This window comes from Cervus canadensis, chromosome 12, assembly GCF_019320065.1.
Source record: "Cervus canadensis isolate Bull #8, Minnesota chromosome 12, ASM1932006v1, whole genome shotgun sequence".
Lineage (NCBI taxonomy): Eukaryota > Metazoa > Chordata > Mammalia > Artiodactyla > Cervidae > Cervus > Cervus canadensis.
In genome coordinates this window covers 26,603,285-26,626,583 of record NC_057397.1, presented here as the reverse complement: position 1 = coordinate 26,626,583, position 23,299 = coordinate 26,603,285, and the positions used below count along the sequence as shown (strand labels likewise).

Here is a 23,299-nt window from a genome sequence, read left to right as displayed (position 1 = left end):
ACCTTTGAATTGAGTTAGTGTGGAGGTTGCGGGGATAAAACTGTGGAAGAAGCTGGGCGGTGCTGGAGTGCTGGTTCCGTGATGCAAGCTCCCCACCCAACCAGGTCTTCCGGACGTTTCCAGGTATGTGCGCCTCATATCACAGACCCTCTTTCAGAGGAAACCAATCAGATGACACTTTAAGTCTCCCTCTTGGGCACCCACTCCCCACGCGCACCTAGAATTTCATTATCATAATTACCGAAGGATGTGGATCCCTCTGACCTTGGCTGGAAGGCTTCACCCTGCTCTTTGTGGAGCCTTGTACTGAGGTCACAGGTGTGGAGCCCTGTACAAAGGTCGCAGCACAAAAGTCTCTGGAACTGACCAAACCCCATAGCAACTGTTGCTATGAGTCTCTGGATCTAAACCTGACCACATCTTAGGTAAAATATCCACCCTATTACCCACCCTATAGCATCTTAAGCTGAAAGAAAGTGTTAGTCACTCAGTCGTGTCTGACTCTTTGTGACCCCATGGACTGTTGCCCGCCAGGCTCCCCTGTCCATGGAGTTGGTAGCCTGGAGTGGGTAGCCATTCCATACTCTAGGGGATCTTCCCAACCCAGGGATCAAATCCAGGTCTCCCGTGTTGCAGGTGGATTCTTTACTGTCTGAGCCACTGGGGAAGCCTAGCATCCTAACCAGTCATCTAGTGCCACCATTCTGGTAGGAATTTGTCCATCTTGAGGCTATAAAAATTTGGGTACAAAGTTTTAGTGGTCTGCAAAAGGGCTTGACTCTCCCTTGAGCTGGCCCACTGTTCTAACAGCATCTCCCACTCTAATAAGCTTTATTCTCCTCTGATTCTACCTCATGTTCGGAAATTCTTTTCCAACCCACGCATGGACCATGACGCTCTTCATTTACTAAGGGCACCCTGTGAGGACTTGAATGGGAAACAGAGCTGAGCCCCACTTGTACCATTCAGATATAAGCATCGAGATGCACACCAAATGCTCTCGAGGCTGTAACTATAGCCTGTGATTAAAACACTTCCTGCAGATTTCTCTAAAAAAGAAAGGTCAACAATCTCCTGTCAATCAACATGTTGTGTTCTTGTTTAGTCACTAAGTCATGTTCAACTCTTTTATGACCCCCTGCCAGGCTCCTCTGTCCATGGGATTTCCCAGGCAAGAATACTGGAGTGGGTTGCCATTTCCCTTCCCAGGGGATTTTCCCGACCCAAAGATTGAACCTGAGTCTCCTGCATTGGTTGGCAGATTTTTTTTACTAATGAGCTTGCATCTAATTTCCTAATGGTGAGAAAAACACCCTTTATTTTTATTTCATTGAAACTGACATACATACAAATATGTATGTGTTCAGTTCAGTTCAGTTCAGTCACTCAGTCGTGTCCGATTCTTTGCAACCCCATCGACTGCAGCACACCAGGCCTCCCTGTCCCTCACCAACTCCCAGAGTTTACTCAAACTCATCTCCAATGAATCTGTGATGCCATTCAACCATCTCATCCTCTGTCATCCCCTTCTCCTCCCGCCTTCGATCTTTCCCAGCATCAGGGTCTTTTCCAATGAGTCAGCTCTTCACATCAGGTAGCCAAAGTATTGCAGTTTCAGCTTCAACATCAGTCCTTCCAATGAACACCTAGGACTGATCTCCTTTAGGATGGACTGGTTAGATCTCCTTGCAGTCTAACAGACTCTCAAGAGTCTTCTCCAACACCACAGTTCAAAAGCATCAATTCTTTGGCACTCAGCTTTCTTTATAGTCCAACTCTCACATCCATACATGACTACTGGAAAAACAGTAGCCTTGTCTAGATGGACCTTTGTTGGCAAAGTAATGTCTCTGCTTTTTAATATGCTGTCTAGGTTGGTCACAGCTTTTGTTCCAAGGAGCAAGCATCTTTCAATTTCATGCCTGAAGTCACCATCTGCAGTGACTTTGGAGTCCCCAAAAATAAAGTCTGCCACTGTTTCCACTGTTTCCTCCACCAATTTGCCATGAAGTTATATGTATACATGTGTATATAAATGTTATGCGGTACATATACATAATGGAATATTACTCAGTCATTAAAAGAACGTATTTGAATCAGTTCTAATGAGGCGGATGAAACTGGAGCCTATTATACAGACTGAAGTAAGTCAGAAAGAAAAACACCAATACAGTATACTAATGCATATATATGGAATTTAGAAAGATGGTAATGATGACCCTATATGTGAGACAGCAAAAGAGACACAGATGTAAAGAACATTCTTTTGGACTCTGTGGGAGACGGCGAGGGCGAGATGATTTGAAAGAATAGCATTGAAACATGTATATTATCATATGTGAAACAGATCACCAGTCCAGGTTCGATGCAGGAGACAGGGTGCTCAGGGCTGGAGCACTGGGATGACCCTGAGAGATGGGATGGGGAGGGACGTGGGAGGGGGTTTCAGGATGGGGGACACATGTACACCCATGGCTGATTCATGTCAAGGTATGGCAAAAACCACTACAATATTGTAAAGTAATTAGCCTCCAATTAAAATAAATTAATTAATTAAAAAATAAATGCTATGGGAAAACCCAAATGAACTTTTTGGCTAACCCTGTGTGTCTGTGTTTTATATATATATAATATGCTTCATCTGAAAAGACTTTGGTATGCATTTCAAGGCAATGTTTCAAGATTTAGTTATAAAGCAGAAAACCTTTTTGAGAACAGCAATACTTCTGAAAAGTAGAATATTAATTTCATGTAAATAGGTCCTCAGATTAACTAGGAAATGCTTCTGAAAAATTTTAGGGGTGAAACAAGGACTTGAGCCTCAGATGATTTGCATCACAAAGTCATACTAATGGCAAGAGCAGTGGTTGAGAACAGAAACCCCAGAATATCTTTAATTGTTTAAAACAAACCTGACGCTCAGCAGTAATGATATCTGTTACTTAATAACACAGAAAAATTCTATTTAGAAATGTGGGTCTTTGAACTTTCAGAGAACCCATATCTTCATATAAATTTGGTTAATTCTTTCATCTTCAATCAGTGTGATTTTTTATTTAAAAAGTGAGGAGGATTTTAAAAATTCTGTGTTTGTGTAGACCATCTCTTTACATCCTGATTATTTTAAGATATTTATCCTCATTCATCTTTAAATAAAACTTCAGAAAACCAAACCATCTCCCTATACTAACCCCTTTCCAAAAGCAGCATGGTTCCATAACGTTTATCAAAAGAGGATTCATAAACAGTGTCATTCATATATTACCTGGTAAGAGTTTTTGCTCCTCAAAAACAAACAGACAAAAAAAAATAGTAAAAACTTGAGTTATCTGGAAGATTTGGGGTTAAATTTGTCCTAAGTATGAACATACAATATCTTCAAAGAACTGCAGACCCAGCTTTACCCCAGAATTGTCCTTATTTTTGTGCTACCCAACTCTGTGACCTGAATCCAGTGAGGAGTGACTCACTGTTCAGCTGTCACCCAAGCTCTGTTCTTCTCCTGCCCAGTGGTTCTTAATTAGTCTTGGAATCAGACCATCAAGAGACTGCTATGACTTGCCTTAGGTGAATGATAACCTAATCAAGCAAAGTTAGAGATATTTCCCACAAGTACTGTTTGCTATATAATCCCCCTCTGGGTGTTCCATTAACCTAGCTAATGAGAAAATGCAACAAAATCCACGTGTTCCGGAAAATAATATAGCTATGGATGGTCTGCCTGCCTCCCAAAGTACAGAGCTGAATGCAGATTACTGCATAAACAATTAATTATGCAAACAAATTAATTGGTAATCAGCTATGACTACTCTGTTTTGGGCTTGACACTCTGCTACATGCTGCAGGCAATAAAGACCTTCCCAATGCATACTCATTTCTGAAGAACCATTTAGAAAAGCAAAAGGTCTTCAGAAGGAAAATGCTAAAATCCACACTTATAATCAATGTGCAGCCATTACTTTGCATTCAGTAATAACCAAAAATAACTGACCTATAGTCATCCTTCCCATAGACTTCATTATGTGAACATTTGATTCACTTAGTTTTTAAAAAGGTTCCTAAAAGTCATAATTCTGAATTTCTAGGAAATGTGGGATATATGAATATAGTAAGATATAGGGATAAACAGACGGCTTCCCAGGTGCTGCTAGTGGTAAAGAACCTGCCTATCAATGCAGGAGCATAATAGACACAAGTTCGATCCCTGGGTCAGGAATATTCTGGAGAAGGAAATGGCAACCCACTCAGTATTCTTGCCTGAGAAATCCCACAGACAAAGGAGCCTGTTGGGCTACAGCTCATGGGGTTGCAAAAGAGTCAGATACAACTGAGCAACTGAGCACTCGGCACACAACTCCTCAGAGAGAAGACTATAATAATTTGAAAGATTTGCAGCCTAGAAGAAAGCTCCATCTAAATTTTCCTGTTATCTGTCCTTATACACATTTTCATGAAAATAATTCTGTGATTTACATGTTCAAAAGTAAGTGATTCAGATAAGCAACCCCTTTCTGGACTTGTATTTTGCTTTATCCATGATGTATTTAACTTGCTGAATGGTATTTTACTGCTCAAAAAACACTTTCCTGTGATTATGAATTTAAAGCTGGATTAGCATTAGGCTGACTGTGTGGATCACAATAAACTGTGGAAAATTCTGAAAGAGATGGGAATACCAGACCACCTGACCTGCCTCTTGAGAAACCTATATGCAGGTCAGGAAGCAACAATTAGAACTGGACATGGAACAACAGACTGGTTCCAAATAGTAAAAGGAGTACGTCAAGGCTGTATATTGTCACCCTGCTTATTTAACTTATATGCAGAGTACATCATGAGAAACGCTGGGCTGGATGAAGCACAAGCTGGAATCAAGATTGCTGGGAGAAATATCAATAACCTCAGATAGGCTGATGACACCACCCTTATGGCAGAGAGTGAAGAGGAACTAAAAAGCCTCTGATGAAAGTGAAGGAGGAGAGTGGAAAAAGTTGGCTTAAAGTTCAACATTCAGAAAACTAAGATCATGGCATCTGGTCCCATCACCTCATGGCAAATAGATGGGAAAACAGTGAAAACGGTGTCAGACTTTATTTTGGGGGGCTCCAAATCACTGCAGATGGTGATTGCAGCCATGGAATTAAAAGACGCTTACTCCTTGGAAGGAAAGTTATGACCAACCTAGATAGTATATTAAAAAGCAGAGACATTACTTTGCCAACAAAGGTCTGCCTAGTCAAAGCTACTGTTTTTCCAGTGGTCATGTATGGATGTGAGAGTTGGACTGTGAAGAAAGCTGAGTGCTGAAGAATTGATGCTTTTGAACTGTGGTGGTGGAGAAGACTCTTGAGAGTCCCTTGGACTGCAAGGAGATCCAACCAGTCCATCCTAAAGGAGATCAGTCCTGGGTGTTTATTGGAAGGACTGACGCTGAAGCTGAAACTCCAATACTTTGGCCACCTCATGTGAACAGTTGACTCATTGGAAAAGACCCTGATGCTGGGAGGGATTGGAGGCAGGAAGAGAAGGGGACGACAGAGGAGGAGATGGCTGGAGTAAACTTTGGGAGTTGGTGATGGACAGGGAGGCCTGGTGTGCTTCGATTCATGGGGTGGCAAAGAGTCGGACATGACTGAGCGACTGAACTGAACTGAACTGTTGAGTAACAGTTTTCCTGAATGCCAGTGGTCCTCCCCACCACTTATTAAACGCCTACAGAGAGCAAATGAGCTACAAAGCATTGGTGGGCTGCTGAAAGTGGTTTTCTTTTTGTGGTTATTTATGTCATGTCTAATTTCTGAACTGAAGTTGACATGGAAGAATTCAACTTTCCTGACAATTACCCCCTAAACTTTCTGTTCCTTAGGTTGGTGTTTACCTACCAATACAGGATGCTTCCCAGGTGACTCAATGCTAAAGAATCTGCCTGCCAATGCAGGAGATGTAGGAAATATGGGTTCCATCCCAGGGTCAGGAAGATCTCCTGGAGGAGGAAATGGCAACCCATTCCAGTATTCTTGCCTGGAGAATCCCCCTGGACAGAGGAGCATGGTGGGCAACAGTCCCTGGGGTCATAAAGAGTCAGACACGACTGAGCACACACACACACACCAATACAGTGTGCCTTTATTTACAAAACAATTAAGACACTTGTTACAATTCCTTCCATGTTGCAAAGCTTTCTGTTAGTGCAATTGCATAACCTGACTTGGGAGGTTCTCTTATACTGTGTAAGAGAGGTTATCAAATGTTGGTGGCTTGTAAATCATCTGAATACCTTGTTAAGGTGCAGATGCTGGTTCAATAGGTCTGGGGCAAGGCCAAGCCTCTGCATTTCTAGTAAGTTCTCAGGTAATGCTGATGTGCTGGTACAAGGACCACACTTTGAAAATGGAGTGCCAATATATATATATATTGGAGAGCCAATACATATTTATATATATATGCTTGTGTGTGCGTGCTAAGTTGCTATACTTGTGTATGACTCTTTGCAACCCTATGGACTGTAACCCACCAGGCTCCTCTGTCCACGGTATTCTCTAGACAACAATGCTGGAGTGGGTTGCCATGCCCTCCTCCAGAGGATCTTCCCAACCCAGGAATCGAATTTGTGTCTCATTATGTTTCCTGCATTGGCTGGTGAGTTCTTTACCATTAGCGCCACCTGGGAAGTCCTTATTAGGATTGGTCAATAGGCACATTTAGAAGGGTCTCTGACTAGGAGTCAAACAATCTAAGGACACTGACATTTTGATGAAGCCATAATTTCATTCTTAGATATTTTCACAAAGTAGAACATGTTATTAATATATTGTCCTGTAAGCTGTCTTAACTTTAGAAAGTTAATGAAAGTAAAAGTGTTAGTTGCTCAGTCCTGTCCAACCCCATGGATTGTAGCCTGCCAGGCTCCTCTGTCCATGGGATTCTCCAAGGCAAGAAGATTGGAGTGGGTTGCCATTTTCTCCTCCAGGGGATCTTCCCAACCCAGGGATCTAACCCTGGTCTCCTGCATTGCAAGTAGATTCTTTACCATCTGAGCCACTAATGGAAGCCAGCAAAGTTAGCCAATGAACTGGCTATTCTTTTGGACTGGATAAGTATAATCCATAATTACATTTCTGTGCCTTTCCAGGATGCTGTTTATAATGCATATGGACAGAAGGTTCAACATAAAATAAGTGGAATATTTTACCTCCTGAAAACCTGACCTTTGCATTTTTCTGTGTGTTCTTATTCTTTAGTTCCCCTTGTACAGAATACAAGGACCTTGTTCCCAGACCCCTGACACTGGAGGCCAAATGCTGGGAGGCCTCATTCTGCAGTACTATTTCCACCATCATTATGCTCTAGAATGAATTAATGACAAATGCCCAGGACTTACAGCACTTCCCCTCTGCAGGACAAAGTTGGCCTGGAAGTCTGTTTAGGCTTATCTAATAAGTGGTTCCAGAGGCCTAAGGATTCCTGGGGATGGAATATGAAAGGCAGATAAAAACATTCTCTGGAGAAGCCTCCTAATTGCTTAGCTTCCTTATTTTGTATCCTTGCAAGAAACTGCAGACTGAGAGCCGCTCATTTTCGGCAGTCATCTGATTAGTGTCTTTGTATTGGAGTTTTCCTATGGGGAGAAGAGCAGAAATCGCTTGTTCCAGCGGGGTCTGCAGACACAGGCAGCTCATTTGCTCACACATCCTCCTGCATGGATGCTGTATTTCTTTCACAGCTTGGTTGGTCCATATATAATAAAGAATATTGTAGGGAACTCTTTGAGCAGCCTCGGGGGTGCTCCTCAAAGACTCCAGGTGATGAAAAGGAAGAAAAGGTCTTTTGGTTAAACATTGAACTTCATTTTTTTGAATTTATTTATTTTTAATGGAAAGATAATTACTTTACAATGTTGGTTTGATTTCTGCCATACATCAACATAGGTGTGCATACGTCCCCTCTCTCTTGAATCTCCCTCCCACCTCCCACCCTTTCCCATGGGTTGGCTTCCCTGAGTCATATAGCAAATTCCCACTGGCTATCTGATTCACACATGGTAGTGTATATGCTGCCATGCTACTCCCGCCATTCATCTCACCCTCTCCTTAATTACAGGAAACAATTTATTTTATGCCCGGTTATGCCTGGCCTTAGCTTTTGCTTTTTAACAACTTTTTGTCCCACAGTCACAAACTTGAAACCACACTTTTCTAAAACATACTAAATTCACATTTTTAATAGAGGAAACTGGTAGATGTTGATAGGTATACAAAATGAAAAAAGTTACATTTTTATATAACTCAAGGAAGTTAATTCACAACAAAGGAGCAAAAAATTCAACTTTAAACAATTGTAATTAGGAGAGTATACTGCAGAGTTCATTGTAATGGAGTGAGCGTTGCTAACTATTGTGTATTTTTTAAATATCAATTTATCATCACTAATTACTATCATTATAGTGCATGAACATAAGATTAATGGGGATTTCTGAGTTCTCTAATGAGGTCCTTTGTAGCAAAATTTATACCAGTGACATGATTTCCTTTTGTTAGGATATCAGCATAATTAATTCAGTTCTCTAATTATGAGGAAGGCCCTAAATAGAGATAAAAGTTTCATCAATGGAAGTATGCCCACTAAAATGCTACCAAAGACATAGCTGAAATTCACAATGAGTGATTTGTCTCAAAGTAGAGAACTTCATGTCCAGATTGAGACTTTTATTTTCTGGGACCTGCCATGGATATGAATTTTCAAGTTCAACATTGTTCAGAGATTTGTGTTTTTTAAATGTGCAATTTGCTCTGGTAAATTTCATCTTTTGAGGGTACAAGGGAAGACTTACTTTAGTATCCATTTCAAATTATTGTGAATAAAGTGCATTAGGAAAATTCTGACAGGAGCCATTGCAACACACAATTTGTGTGTGTGTGTGTGTGTGTGTGTGTGTGTGTGTGTATCTTTACAGGGTGAACCCTCTGTATAATTTTTGTAATCTGTGAAAAATGAAAATTTTGTTTTCTTGAATCATTCACCCTGAGACATTGATACAGAGTAGTTTGAAGATTGCTGCATCACAGATTAGAAAATGAATACTGTAAATAAGTTAATTACTAATAGGATTGGAAATCTGGCCTTCCCCAACCATAGTTCTCAATTTCCATCTATTTCTGAATCTGTAAGAAGGAAACAAATGGCCAGCAGTGTGTGTGTGTTTTCTTTTTTGTTCCCACCTAGGGTCATCTTCAGTCGTGCCTGTTTGAGTTCCCTATTACAGGGCTCAGTTCTTTAGTGGTGCACACACCGAGTGTACCAGTGTGGGTGCTGGTCCATTCCGTGCAGACAGGACGTCAGCCCTCGAATGTTTTCTCTCGCCTTTTCCCAGATGACAGCACGGCTTCTGCTAGCATTCCATCACTGATTAGTTTCACTAAGAGACCATGATGAGGGACTAGGATTCAGCCTTCCAAGGCAGTTCCCAATGTGTCTATACACAGTTTCTGTGCAGACAGACGTCCCTGCGGTCACCATCTGGGAGACAGGAGACCTTCCTTCAAAAACCACCAGCCCTGACTTTGGGGTTTTTAATCTCAAACTTCACGAGACAATTTTTAATTAATACATTCCCAGAATTTCCTCATATGCATGACTATTTCATACTAGAATTTGAGGGAATCTCAGAATAAAAAATATACGATTGAGATGGGTTACAACTTGGAGACAATCTCACGTAGCTTGTCACGTATTTAAAATATTTAAAAATAGCTTTCAAGTGCTTCTTCCTTTTGCTTTATTGTTTGTATGCTTTATGTATTTATTTTATCTCCCTATGTCCTCAATGCCTAAGGCCTCTGGAGAGGCTGTTTTGTTTGGTTTTTCCTTCCTGTCCCCACACTCTAGTGGTTGAGACACAGCCACCTGACCCAGTGGGTAACTGGAATCCCCAGGTTCTCTCTGTTCAGTATGGATTCCTTCTGTGAGCTGAGATTCTACCTAATATAGCACCTGGAGCTTCTTCTTTCCCCTTTCGCTCTCCTCCTTTTTCCTCCTGTTTCTCCCTGCATGTCCATCACACTGTCCTAAGGCTGTGACAGCAGGCCTTCCATTCTTCCTTTGTTCGTGGAGTAACTCCATCCACTCCCTCTCCCTCTCTTGCCCTCCCTCTTAAAAGACACTGTTTAGAGACCTTTGATCTTGAATCTATGCTGACACAACCTTGCTCCTTCACAGTTCTGTCCCTCCCTCCTGCTCCTCCTGGCGTCTCCCCACCAGGGACCACCTCTTCCCATCTCTGGGAGGTCCAGCCACTGCCTTCGGTGCAGTGTCTGTAGAGAAGAAAAGCACGTCTCTACATGATTACATTTCTAATCCCTTGGTTTCAGTGAAGCATACATTCCTAAATCCACCCTAATTTCTCTCTTTGAGAGAGGAGAGGAAAGAGAAGGTCCCAGTTCTGTAAGTAAAGCCTCCATCCTCCTGGATTTACTGCCTGCCTTGGCTGCACTCTCTAAGATGCTGAGGGACAGAGGAGGGAGGTGACCTTGAATGACAGGTGCCTCTTCTCAGGAGGCTCACACCTTCCCCATGTCTTCTCACATACAGACTAGGTAAGGGCAAGTCTGGACTTCCCTGGTGGCTCAGACGGTAAAGAATCTGAGAATCTGCTTGCAATGCAGGAGACACAGAAGATGAGGCTTTGATTCCTGGGTCGGGAAGATCCCCTGGAGGAGAGCATGGCAACCCATTCCAGTCTTCTTGCCTGGTGAATCCCATGGGCAGAAGAGCCTGGGGGGCTACAGTCCCAAAGAGTCGGAGAGGACTGGAGTGACTGAGCATGCATGCACGGGCAGGTCTAAGTGGGTTTCTACCAGGCAGGGCTCCGCCCCAAGCCAGGCACGCCTGTCTCCAATCACACTGCTGAGTCACAGGGCAGAAAGCGTGGCAAAGGCAGGCTTCACTTTTAGCGCTTGTGTTCACAGGACCTCGGCCCACAGGAGGCATTTCCTGGACATCCTCGCTGCACACACACCATCCCTGGGTCGTGTGTGGCGCTCCTCTCTAATGTCAGACACCGACACCTACCCTGCGGGGCTGTAACGTGGATCAGAGGTCGGATAGGCGTCTATATAGTATATACAGTATAGTATATAGATATTCAGGGAACACTGTCACTACTGTCGCTTTTACTCTCTCAGTAAGTCTTCCCCACTGTAAGAAACATGGGATGTGAGGAAGTCAGGACTACGGCTGTGGACACATAACCCGTGATCAGACGACTGAGGTACTAGGATCGTGAAGTGGTGGGGCATGCAGTTATCGATAGCGACGTGAAAGCAACGTGAAAGAAACAATCATGTGGAAAAGGAGAAGAGGAATGGTCGTCCCATAAGTACTTTGGTGTTCACACTGAAATCTTCTGAGATTCGAATAGGCTGCTCCACCTGACAAGGGACAGCAGAAACCGAGGCTGGGAAAGGTCAGGTCACTGGCTCGGTCCCCCACTTACCAGGAGGCTGCGTGAGGATCTGGAGGCAGGAATAGCAGGCTCCTGGCTTCCTGCTTTCACACCACACTTCACAGCCTCTGTGCATCGCAAACAAAGGACCAGAGAGCCGCCCCTCTGCCCCTGCAGCGCAGGGCCACTCCGCCTCCATTTCCCCAAGCACTGCAGAGAAGATGGAGATGGAGCACGGCCTCCTGGTAGGACAAATCTGCTGGAGGCATATTTTCTTGAATTTCTTTGGGTAGTCATGATGAATTCCCTCTGGAATCCGTAATCCTTCAGGGCCATTTAAACCTAACACCTACTTAAAGAGATCTGTAAATGAACTGCTGTTGAAGCTAACTTATTCAAACACCTTTTCTACTTCAACCCCACTGAAGCTTTCAGCGTCCTGTCCAGAACTGAAGGAAGGGAACCATGTGAAGTTCATGTTAACGTACATATTTTCATTTTAATACTCTTGTCTAAAATTTCTCAGTTATGGCTCCTCAAGGGTTAACAAGTACTTCAATTTTAAAAAATCATGTTATGGCACCTAATCAAACTTATAAGCTTTTGCACAGAAAATTCTAGTAAAAAGGGACCCAATAGGAGCAGACCTGAGCTGGCAAAGAGAGGTCAGTAGCGACCACTGAGAGTGCAGTGTTATCAGAAATGCAAGGACCCTTTTCCTTCTGGGGACTAAGTGGGAGGTTTGCCAGTGGAGATGGTGGAAACAGATTTGTTCTTCTAGAAATTTGACTGTGAAAGGAGAGATACATGGCCAGATGTAAAGGAAAACTGCCCTTCTCTTAACATGGGAGACAAGGCTTGAGACTTGAGGCTTGTTTTTTTTTTTTGTTTTTTTTAAATAATTTTATTTAGTTACTTAGTTATTTTTGGTTGGACTGGTCTTCATTACTGTGTGTAGGCTTTCTCTAGTTGTGGCAAGCAGGGGCTACTCTCCAGTTGCAATGCACAGACTTCTCATTGAGGTCACTTCTCTTGTTGGGAAGCATGGGCCCTAGGCACATGGACTTCACTAGTTGGAGGGTATGGGCTTAGCTGCAGTAGTTGCAGTTGCTCTGTGGGATCTTCCCAGACCAGGGATCGAACCCATGTCCCCTGCATTGCAAGGTGGATTCTTAACCACTGGACCAACAGGGAAGCCCTTGAGACTTTTTTTATATGATAAAAAGAAAGATCTAGCACTGGGGGTGGAGAGAGAAGGAAGAACAAAAACCCATGAAGTAAAGACACGACTTCGAGAGGAAGCAGAAGGTGTTAGGCCGAAGTTTATCTCTTTTTCTGAGTCAGAGAGAAAAAGTGATTACAGAGAGAAAGGAGGTTAAAAAAAAAGGAGAAAGGAGAGAAAGGAGGTAAAGTGATTACAGGAGAAATGTCAAAACTGCTTGCCTCTATTTCTACTTTGAAACAAAAAGTGAGGACACCTGCCAAACTGGGGGTGATGAGGTTCGGGTTCAAGACTTGAGTAAAGTAACAGAGATAGAAGCACTGGGATGGACAAGGCACCATGCTCTGGATATGATGGTGTTGGTGTCTTGCTGAATATATTTGGAAAAATCTAGAAATACTTTTTTTTTTTAGGGTCAGATCTTCCATCAGCCTTTGAGAAGGAAAGCTTCATTATGACACGATTATGAAGTGCTACTTTTAATGAAGAGTCTCTGCTCTCCAACACTAATTAGGTTAAATCCCATTATAATTGTCAGCTGAATGGCTTACACCTCATTTTACTGCAGAACATCATTTATATTCAGAGGGAAGAAAGGCCACCCTACAGTATGTTTCTACAGTTCAGACTCCACTCCTTGCTTAAACAATTATCTAATGTAATTACATTAGAGTTATTAGTATGCACCTTTTAAAGAATCAAAAAATGAATCCAACTCTTGGGTGCAGATCCACACATAAGCCTCATAAACTCAGATATCTAATGAAATGCAGTGAATTTGAAATACTATAATTAGTACTTTCCAGTCTAAAAGAACATGTGTGGTCCCCAAATTCCTTGGTCCATCACTGTCTGACACTTAGAATTTTTTTTACTGACTGATAATAAATTTATATTGAGCTCTTTGTACTGCCTCAATCTTAATCAATGGGAAACCTATATTTAACTACTTAGCCTATATATGCTCTTGCATAACAATGATGTCTAATATTTATTGTCTACAATGTGCCCTCAATGTTCTAGGTGGTCTTACTAGTATTCCCTCATTTCATACTCCTGGCAATCTTATGAGGTAAGTGCTAGTATCATGAGGATAAGGATATTTTCCATTGTGCTTGTGGCTACATCCCTACCACCTACAACAGTGTCTGGCACACAGTAGGCATGCAAAACATATTTATTCAATAAATGAATCTGCGTTTGACGGATGAGGAAACTGAGCCTTAGAGATGCTAATTCACATATGTTGTCCTCTAACATTGGAGCAAATTCAAAGAGCAAACCTGGGAAAAGCACTTAACATAGGGTAGTGGTGAGGAGGAAATGCATTCACACACATGAGTTGTTAGGACAGAGCCTGGAAGCTAATAACACTGTCTGGGAAATTTGCCAACATTGTCGGAATTTGTCAACATACTTTTTATTGTTCAGCTGCTCACTCATGTCTGACCCTTTGCAACCGCATGGACTGTAGCAGTCCAGGCTTCCCTGTCCTTCACCAACTTCCGGAGTTTGCTCAAACTCACGTCCTTTGAGTTGATGATGCTATCTAACCACCTCACTCTCTGTCATCCCCTTCTCTTTATGCCCCCAGTCTCTGCTAGCATCTGGGTCTTTTTCAATGAGTTGGCTCTTCATATCAGGTGGCCAAAGTATTGGAGCTTCAGCTTCAGCATAAGTCCTTCCAATGTATATTCATGGTTGACTTCCTTTAGGATTGACTGGTTTGATCTCCTTACTGTACAAGAGACTCTCAAGAGTCTTCTCCAGCACCAAAGTTCAAAAGCATCCATTCTTCGGTGCTCAGCTGATATTACTATGGTTATTCATTTGCTCTGTGTCAAATCCCCTGCCAGTCGCTTCCATAAATTAGGTTGTACACAAACATGATGAAGGTATAAAATGTTTTCAAAGAGATATTTTGGAGACATTAGTGAACGATGTGCTTTATTTATGTATTTATTGTCAAATTTTTATTGGAGTATAATTGCTTTACAATGTTACATTAGCTTTTGCCATACAGCAAAGTGAATCAGCTCTGTTTCCTTACCATCTAGGTCACCACAGAGCACTGAGTAAAGTTCCCTGTGTTCTACAGTCAGTTCTTATTAGTCGTCTATTTTATACATAGTATTGATAGTGTGCTTGTGTTGATTACAATCTCTCAAGTCATCCCAACCACCGTCCTCTTCCCCGTGGTATCCATAGGTCTGTGTCACTGTTTCTGCTTTGTAAATAAGATCATCTATGTCACAAATTATTTGCTTTAATAAAAGTAAAAGAATTTAAGCCATATATTCAACATTCATTCAACAAACATGCATAAGGACTACTCTGTTTCAGGTCCTCTACTGGGTGTTTGCAATAAAATTTTGAAGAAAGACAAAAAAAGACAGTCCCTGACCTCATAGAAGTCACTCTGGGAAGGAATGAGTCAACAATATATACCTTTTATTTTTTTTTACAATCTTGAATGGAAAGTTACCTAAACCCACAACTTATGCATGAGAAAACTATAAAAACTTTTTGATAACTGGAACCTAAATTAAAGTGCTAACAGTGATTAAAAGCAGGACCTCTGCCAAAACGTTAAGAACATAGCATATGTATAGATTAGAGTAAATAAGATGGTGAGGAAAGGATGATTACTCATTAATATTTGGAAGAGAATGACAGAACAGCTTAGAAGAATCACTTACCATGATTTAGCATTGCATAGTAAGAAGAGACATGCCACATCCAAGAATGAAACATTTAGATGAGAAATGAGAAACAAACCAAAAAACTGGTCATGATAAAATTGGTTAGATAATGGGATAATTTATCAAGAAATATTCTATTTTCAAATACAGATAATGACAAAATGTGCAAAATCTGCTATGCAAATCACATGTAAGCCCAGTGGGGAAAATATGAGCACATCAACCATGCATTTTCTTGTGCAGTCACATATATGAGCACTTCATTCCACATTGAGATGATGACATTTTAGCATTTCAGTGACGTGAACTTGGATTCAGGCACAGCCTCCTCTCCAGGCCCCACTACTCGTGAGGTGGCTTCCTAAAGTGGATGTGTGAGAGAGCTTTATGGTCTCCATCAAGTCCTTTGACCTCTGTGGCCTTCAGCATCCCCATCTGTGAAGCAGAAGCATGCCCAGGCTCGCAGTGCATTTAGAGATGGCCCACGGTGATTCAGAGGGCAGGATGCTTTTACGGATGCGGGAAGCTGTGGTACAAATGGACTCTGTGTATTGAGTGCCTGGTAGAAGGCATCTTGCTCACACCATTTTATTTCACCTTTTCATGGCCTGTGAAGTGGGTGCTATCATCTCTAAGGATGAGGAGTCTGTGTTTCTGTGGGACTCAGGGGCTTGTCTAAGTGCTCATGGCTACTCAACACCTGAAAGTACCCCTCAGCCTCCAGAATCTTCTTCCTGTCCTCTGGGCCCTGTTACCATCTACAAAACAGGTCTTTCCTCCAAATCTCCCTGAAAGCTGCATCCTAAGGATGACAAAAGACATTCCCTTTCCTATCTTGATTTTACCGGAGATGTGACTTTTTCAGTAATAAGGAACTTTTTAAATTTGTCAAGAGCTGTGAAAAGGCAAGCTGTTGCAATCACTGCAATCATGATCGTGTCATCATCTTGATGAGCGGTCATACCAAAGTCTGTGTCAGCTTCCCTTTAAAGCATACAAAACTAGAAGAATTCTGCTATCTTTTTCTCTGGACCACTTCCCATCCCAGATCTCAAGTTCTCCATACTTTAAGAGATACACTCTTCCCATCACCTTATCCACAGCTCAGCAAAGGTCCCCATCAACCAGCATCCTTGGTCCCAACCATGTCTAAGGGGAAGACAACTTGATTGCCTCTTGAAATAAGTCACAATAGTCTACCAATAACTCCTACACCAGTCCAATCTGTCTAGGACACAGGCATTTTAATCACTGAGTCAATGTAGCAATAACAGCATTCGCACAGGGCACTGACTGAAGAATTGATGCGTTTGAACCGTGGTTCTGTGGAAGACTGTTGAGAGTCTCTTGGACAGCAAGGTGACCAAACCAGTTACTCCTAAAGGAAATCAGTCCCAAATATTCATTAGAAGAACTGATGTTGAAGCTGAAGCTCCAATACTCTGGCCACCTGATGTGAAGAGCTGATTCATTGGAAAAGTCCCTGATGCTGGGAAAGATTGAAGGCAAGAGAAGGGGCAACAGAGGACAAGATGGTTGGATGGCATCACTGACTCAATGGATATGAGTTTGAGCAAACTCCAGGAGATAGTGAAGGACAGGGAAGTCTGGCATGCTGCAGTTCATGGGGTTGCAGAGTTGGACATGACGTAGTGACTGAACAACAACTGTTGCTTACAGATACATCTAGAGCATATTTAATTTAGTGAGGTGATGTTATCTGTATTTCTCAAGTAGAGAAACTAAGTTTTAGAGAAAATGATTGGCACAGAGTCTTTCTGCTGCCAAGTGGCAGGCCACCCCCACAGAGCTTCTCATTCATGATTGCACATTCTGTCTATTATCACTCACACGGCTCGCAGGCACTGTGTTTCTTTTGAGGATAACCTTCCTCCTTGGCTCTTTCCTAGTTCTGGCTACCAGCCCATCCTTCCCTGGAGCCATGGCATGGACAAACCATTTGGTCAGAGACGTGACAAACCAAAAGCTTACTAAATATCCCTTTATATGTCACTGACATGGTGAACAGAGTTACTGTTAAATTTGGCAACATAGAAATAGGAGTGGATGACTTATGGTCTCAAATGTGTACTTACGGAAAAATGCTTTCAGCCAAGTGTGTGTGCTCAGTCACTCAATCATGTCTGAGCCTTTATGACCCTTTGGACTGTAGCCTGCCAGGCACCTCTGTTAATGGGATTTTCCAGGCAGGAATACCGGAGTGGGTTGTGAATTCCTACTCTGGGGAAATCTTCCTGACCCAGGAATCGAACACTTGTCTTCTTCCTTGCAGGCAGATTCATTACCATTGAGTCACCAGGGAAGCCAAAGCTTTCAACCAAAGTATATATATATTTTTCATTGCTTCATTTAATGTGTGGTGGGTGCCATTTTCGGCACTTTACACAGACTAGGTCATTTAATTCTTAGTTCACCGTAAGAGGAAGATGCTACTATTAAGTGCATTTTATAGATAAGAACGCTGAGGTGTGGTGAGGTAGCTTCTCAAAGAGCCAGCTGGAAGTGAGATACAAACCTCAGGAGTGTGTTCCCAGAGTCTTGGCCTTGAGACCTGATGACCTACTCTCTGTCTCCCACAGACCTCCCTCCTTCTCTGGGGAATCCCGCAGAAGATGGCATTGAATGAGAGTTGTTCAGTCGCTAAGTTGTGTAGAACTCTTTGCGATCCCATGGACTACAGCATGCCAGGCTTCCCTGTCTTCCACCATCTCCTGGAGTTTGCTCAGACTCATATCTATTGAGTTGGTGATGCCATCCAACCATCTCACCCTCTGTCACCTCCATCTCTTCTTGCCAGCAATCTTTCCCAGGATCAGGGTCTTTTCCAATGAGTTGACTCTTTGCATCAGATGGCCAAAGTATTGGCGCTTCAGTTCAAGCATGAGTCCTTCCAATGAATATACAGGGTTGATTTTCTTGAGTATCAGCTGTGTAGAACAGACATCTGACATTCCACATGACCTCGTGCTTCTGATGCTTTCTCAGTGTCTGCACCCCAAAGGCCACTTGACATATTTGCTCAGTAAGAACAATCTCTAGAATCTTCATTGATCTGAATTCAACCTCTCCATTTGTGGGAATTATTGAGCCCAGCATAAAATATGAGTTTATATCATGAACAAAGAAATCCATTTCTGCATTTCCATCTAAATGAGTCTTCTCTCCGTGGAAATCGATGGAAACTGAGTGGTTCTGAAGGGCCTGCCTGAGATGTACTAATAGAATCACTGGTCACTCCTTCCACTTACTGTGTTGGAAGCAATAAACTCCGGGTGGTGCCTATACCTCTGTGGGGAGGGTGGACGTGGGAGCTAAAGAACATAGACATATCTCAAGGGCTAATGAGCTAGAAAGCTAGCCTTCCTCCAAATTAAGCATAGCACGAGTATAGGACTCATGAGTTGTGGTCCTTGTGCCAATTATTTAAATTTCCATGGCCTCAGTTTCCTTATCACAGGGTTGCTGTTTGGATTCTGTTGCATTAACACATGTAAAATGTTTGTAACAATCCTTGACATTAATGTAAAAATGTTTAATAACTATGCTTTGTCTTTGCTGCTGAGTTCCTAAGTGGATACTTAATGGGAGGAGTGATAAAATAGAGGTCATGGCTTAAAATAGATCCACAAGGGGAAAGAGCAGGGATATGGCAGCTTCCAATTCCTTCTCATCCTTCAACGCCCTTGTCATATGTCATATTTTCTTAGAAGCCCTTCTCAATTCCTTAGGCAAACTACAGTGCTCCTTCTCCTGCAATTCACATGCTCTGTTTACTTCCCCATCAGAATAGTTGTCAAACGTATCACAACCTGACGAGGCAGGAACTATTACTGTCTCCATCTGCAGATGAGGAAACTGAAGTCAGATGTTAAACAATTTGCTTGAGCTATAGAATCGGTATGTGGGAGACAGGCCTCAAATGAAGCAGAAATACAGTGACTGGGTGACTGACAAGGGCTTAATTCCCAAAACATATAAAGAGCTTAAACAGTGCAATAACAAAAAAATCCAAACAACCCAACTGAAAAATGGACAGAAGATATAAATAGACGATTCTTCAAAGAAGACATGCAGAAGACATGGCCAATAGGCACATGAAAAGATGCTCATTGCTGCAAATTATTGGAGAAATGAAAATCAAAACAACAATAAGGCATCAATTCACACCAGTCAGAATGGCCATCATCAAAAAGTCTACAAACAATAAATGTTGGAGAGAGTGTGGAGAAAAGGCAACCTTCCCATATTGTTGGTGGGAATGTAAATTGGTGCAGCCATTATGAACAGTGGTATGGAGGTTTCTCAAAAAACTAAAAATAGAGTTGCCATATGATCCAGCAATGCTACTCCTGGGCATATACTCAGACAAAACTACAATTCAAAAAGATATACATACCCGTATATTCATTGCAGCACTATAACCAAGACATTGAAACAACCTAAATTTCCATCAACAGATGAATGAATAGAGGCTGTGATGTATATATACAATGGAATATTACTCATCCATTAAAAAGAATGAAATAATGCCATTTGCAGCCATATGGATGGATGGAGAGATTATGACACAAATCTTAGTAAATCAGAAAGAGAAAGACAAAGACCATATGATATCACTTATATGTGGTGTCTAAAATATGACACAAAAGCAGACTCACACAGAGAACAGACTTGTGGTTTCCCAGAGGGCAGGGTGGTGGGAGAGGGAAGGATTGGGAACTTGGGATTAGCAGATGCAAACTACAATATAGAGAATGGATAAACAACAAGGTCCTACTGTATATCAAGGTCCTACAGTACATCATTCAATATCCTGTGATAAACCATAATGGAAAAGAGCATGTAAAAGAATATAAATACAGATAACTGAGTCACTTTGCTGCACAGCAGAAATCAACACAACATTGTGATCAACTGTACTTTGACAAAATTAAAAAGATAAAATAATTTGTTTTAAAATGAAAAAAAAAGAAATTCAAAGTGATGGCTTTTATATAACTCACTGTAGTACACTGCCCTAATTAGCTTTGAATCAGAAAAATCCAAGCAGGCGTTCAAGTTTCACCATTTTTTGGCCATATGACCTTGAGCAAACTCTAGGTTTCCTGGCCTGTTAAATGTGAATCATGGTGTCTATCTCTTGGTACCGTTGTGAGAATTAAATGAGATAGCACTTGCTAAAAACCAGTAGGAATTAATCAATTGAAGCTTTTATTAGAACTATCTATTATGTCTACATCTTGATCCCAGCTTTGTATCTTTAACACAATGTCCAGCATGTGGGTGCTGATGAACAAACGGCTGGCTGAAAGAATGAAACATGAGGAGTTCCCTGGTAGTCCAGTGGTAAAGAACCTGCCAATGCAGGGGAAACGGGTTCAATCCCTGGTCTGGGAAGATTCCACATACTTAGGGGCAGCTAAGCCCATGCGCCACCACTACGGAGCCTGAGTGCGCTAGAGCCGGTGCTCCAAGAGAAGCCACTGTAATGAGAAGCCCATGCACCGCAACCAAAGAGTAGCCCCCGCTCGCTGCAACTAGAGAGAGCCCATGAACAGCAAATAAGACCTCGTGCAGCCATAAATAAAAATAAAAATTATTAAAAATTTGTTTCAAAGAATGAAATATGAAAGATTAAGTCAGGCTGAGAATATTAAGCTCTGCAATACAATATCACATCAAAGTAATGCTATCTATCAGTTGTTCAGACTATGGTTAGTGTCATTATTTTAATATAAATATATGCTCCGCTGGACATTCATGGAGGAATGAAGGTAGGAAAATCATACAAATATAAAAGTTAGACATAGCTATAAACTTTATAAATGGCTATATTGATTGGTTAACATTCCCAGGTATTCAAACAATGTCTATACAAATGCATATTTTTTCTTCTAATCAAAATATCCATTTGTACTTACATTACATGATCTAGAAGCACCTATTCATTATGTTACTGAAAAATCTACCATCAACCATTCATACTTTATAACATTTTTGCTATGACTATTGTTCCTCAAACAAGTACCCTGTCATTTGGCATATGTTGATAGTTCCTGTAAATTTAAAGTGGTGTGAATTTTTCTCCTGCATCATTGATCTCACAGGAGAACAAGAACATCCTCCATCGTCTGCCAGGCTGGTGACAGAAGAGGGGGCCCTATGACCCCATTGCTATCATCCAGACGGAAACAGAGGTTTTCCTTCCCTACAGCTAATAGTCGCTATTATGGGACTTTCTTTTCCTTCCTATGCCTCTGTCTGTAGAGATAAACCTTTTTTCTTGTTCTTTTCTTCTCTTCTGGACCCTTGGACCCTTTGCATAGCTTACAGCCAACAAAAGTTTCCTATATTTTCATCATTCTGTTGTATATTTTCTGTTTAAAAAAAGGAAATATTGACTCTGAGATCATTAGTCCCAAAACACAATGATAATTACAAGGTCAATAGGGGAGAGAGGTTAAAAGAAGTGTGTTTATAAAACCTGTGAAGCCAGATCCATGAATTTCCCCCATTTCTCTTCTCCAGGATGTCTTTCGGTCTTCCCTTAAGTCCTTTGATCCTGGTTCAGAGCCTGCTCGCCTAAATGTCATCCTTGGAGATTATTATCTGCTTCCAAATCTAGACATCTATGTTACATCTGTCAGAACTGTACACAAACACGTGTATATTGATTTAGTTAAGACTTCCTTAGGGAGGAAAATGCCATAGTGATTATATATACACATTTATTTCTAGGAAGAACTTCCTGATTTTAGGTTGTTTGATAGTATCTGAATGCAGTTGTCAATATTAGCACTAGGTTGATATTCTTTTTTTCCCCAACTATCTTATTTTTATTTATTTATTTACAGAATGAAAGATTCTTTAAATTCTACAGTGCTTTACAATTTTCAAGTTTAGGTCTATATTGTTTATAAACAGAAAGAGAATAACATAGGGAAAGGAGGAAAGGGAAGATGAGTGGGTTTAGCAGAGCAAAAACCTCAAGAGTTCAGCAGCAGAAATGAAGGGAGAGAAGATGATGAATGGGAATTCTAGACTAGACATTTGGAGAATTGTTAAAAGCAGACTACCAAGAAGGGGAGTCAGTGAGATTCCTTGTTTCCACTGGTTCAGATGGACTGTAGTTTATCCTCAGTTAATATCCAATTATGCTGTTTTCTCTGCCAGCCTCACTTCAGCCATGAATTTCTAGATTCAACACTTAAAAACAAGTTACCTCACTGTGATCATATTAATTCAATCTTACACAGGGAATAAAATTACAGCTAAATTAATGAACTCAAAATAGGTCACCAACTTAAAACACAAATCTGTGAACTATTTCGTGAAATTAAAGTCACATTTTATGACAGGACAAGAAAAATTTAAACTTAAAAATTGTTCTTTGTATTGTGACCTCCTCTCTCCCCACACTGTGTATCTGCATTAGGCATTGACCAGATCTCTGTATTAAAAGGCAGAGACATCACTTTTCCAACAAAGGTCCATATAGTCAAAGCTATGGTTTTTCCAGTAGTCATATACAGATGTGAGAGTTGCACAAATAAAGAAGGCTGAGCACTGAAGAATTGATGCTTTCAAATTGTGGTGCTGGAGAAGACTCTTGAGAGTCCCTTGGACAGCAAGGAGATCAAACCAGTTAATCCTAAAGGAAATCAACCCTGCCTATTCATTGGAAGGACTAATGCTGAAGATGAAGCTCCAACACTCTGGCCACCTGATCTGAAGAGTCAACTCATTGGAAAACACTCGGATTCTGGGAAAGATTGAAGGCAGGAGGAGAAGAGCAACAGAGGATGAAATGGTTGGATGGCATTTGATTGAGCAAATTCCATGAGATAGTGAAGAACAAGGAAGACTGGAGTGCTGCAGTCCATGGGGTTGCAAAGAGTCAGACACGACTTAGTG

The 23,299-nt window shown here is 41.5% G+C and overlaps 1 protein-coding gene across 3 annotated transcripts in view; it reads right to left on the bottom strand.

The window, feature by feature from the left end:
* The window catches only part of NKAIN3 (sodium/potassium transporting ATPase interacting 3), a 537,526-nt gene that overhangs the window by 190,980 nt on the left and 323,247 nt on the right, over nt 1-23,299 (bottom strand). The gene's annotated exons all lie outside the window — the stretch shown is intronic.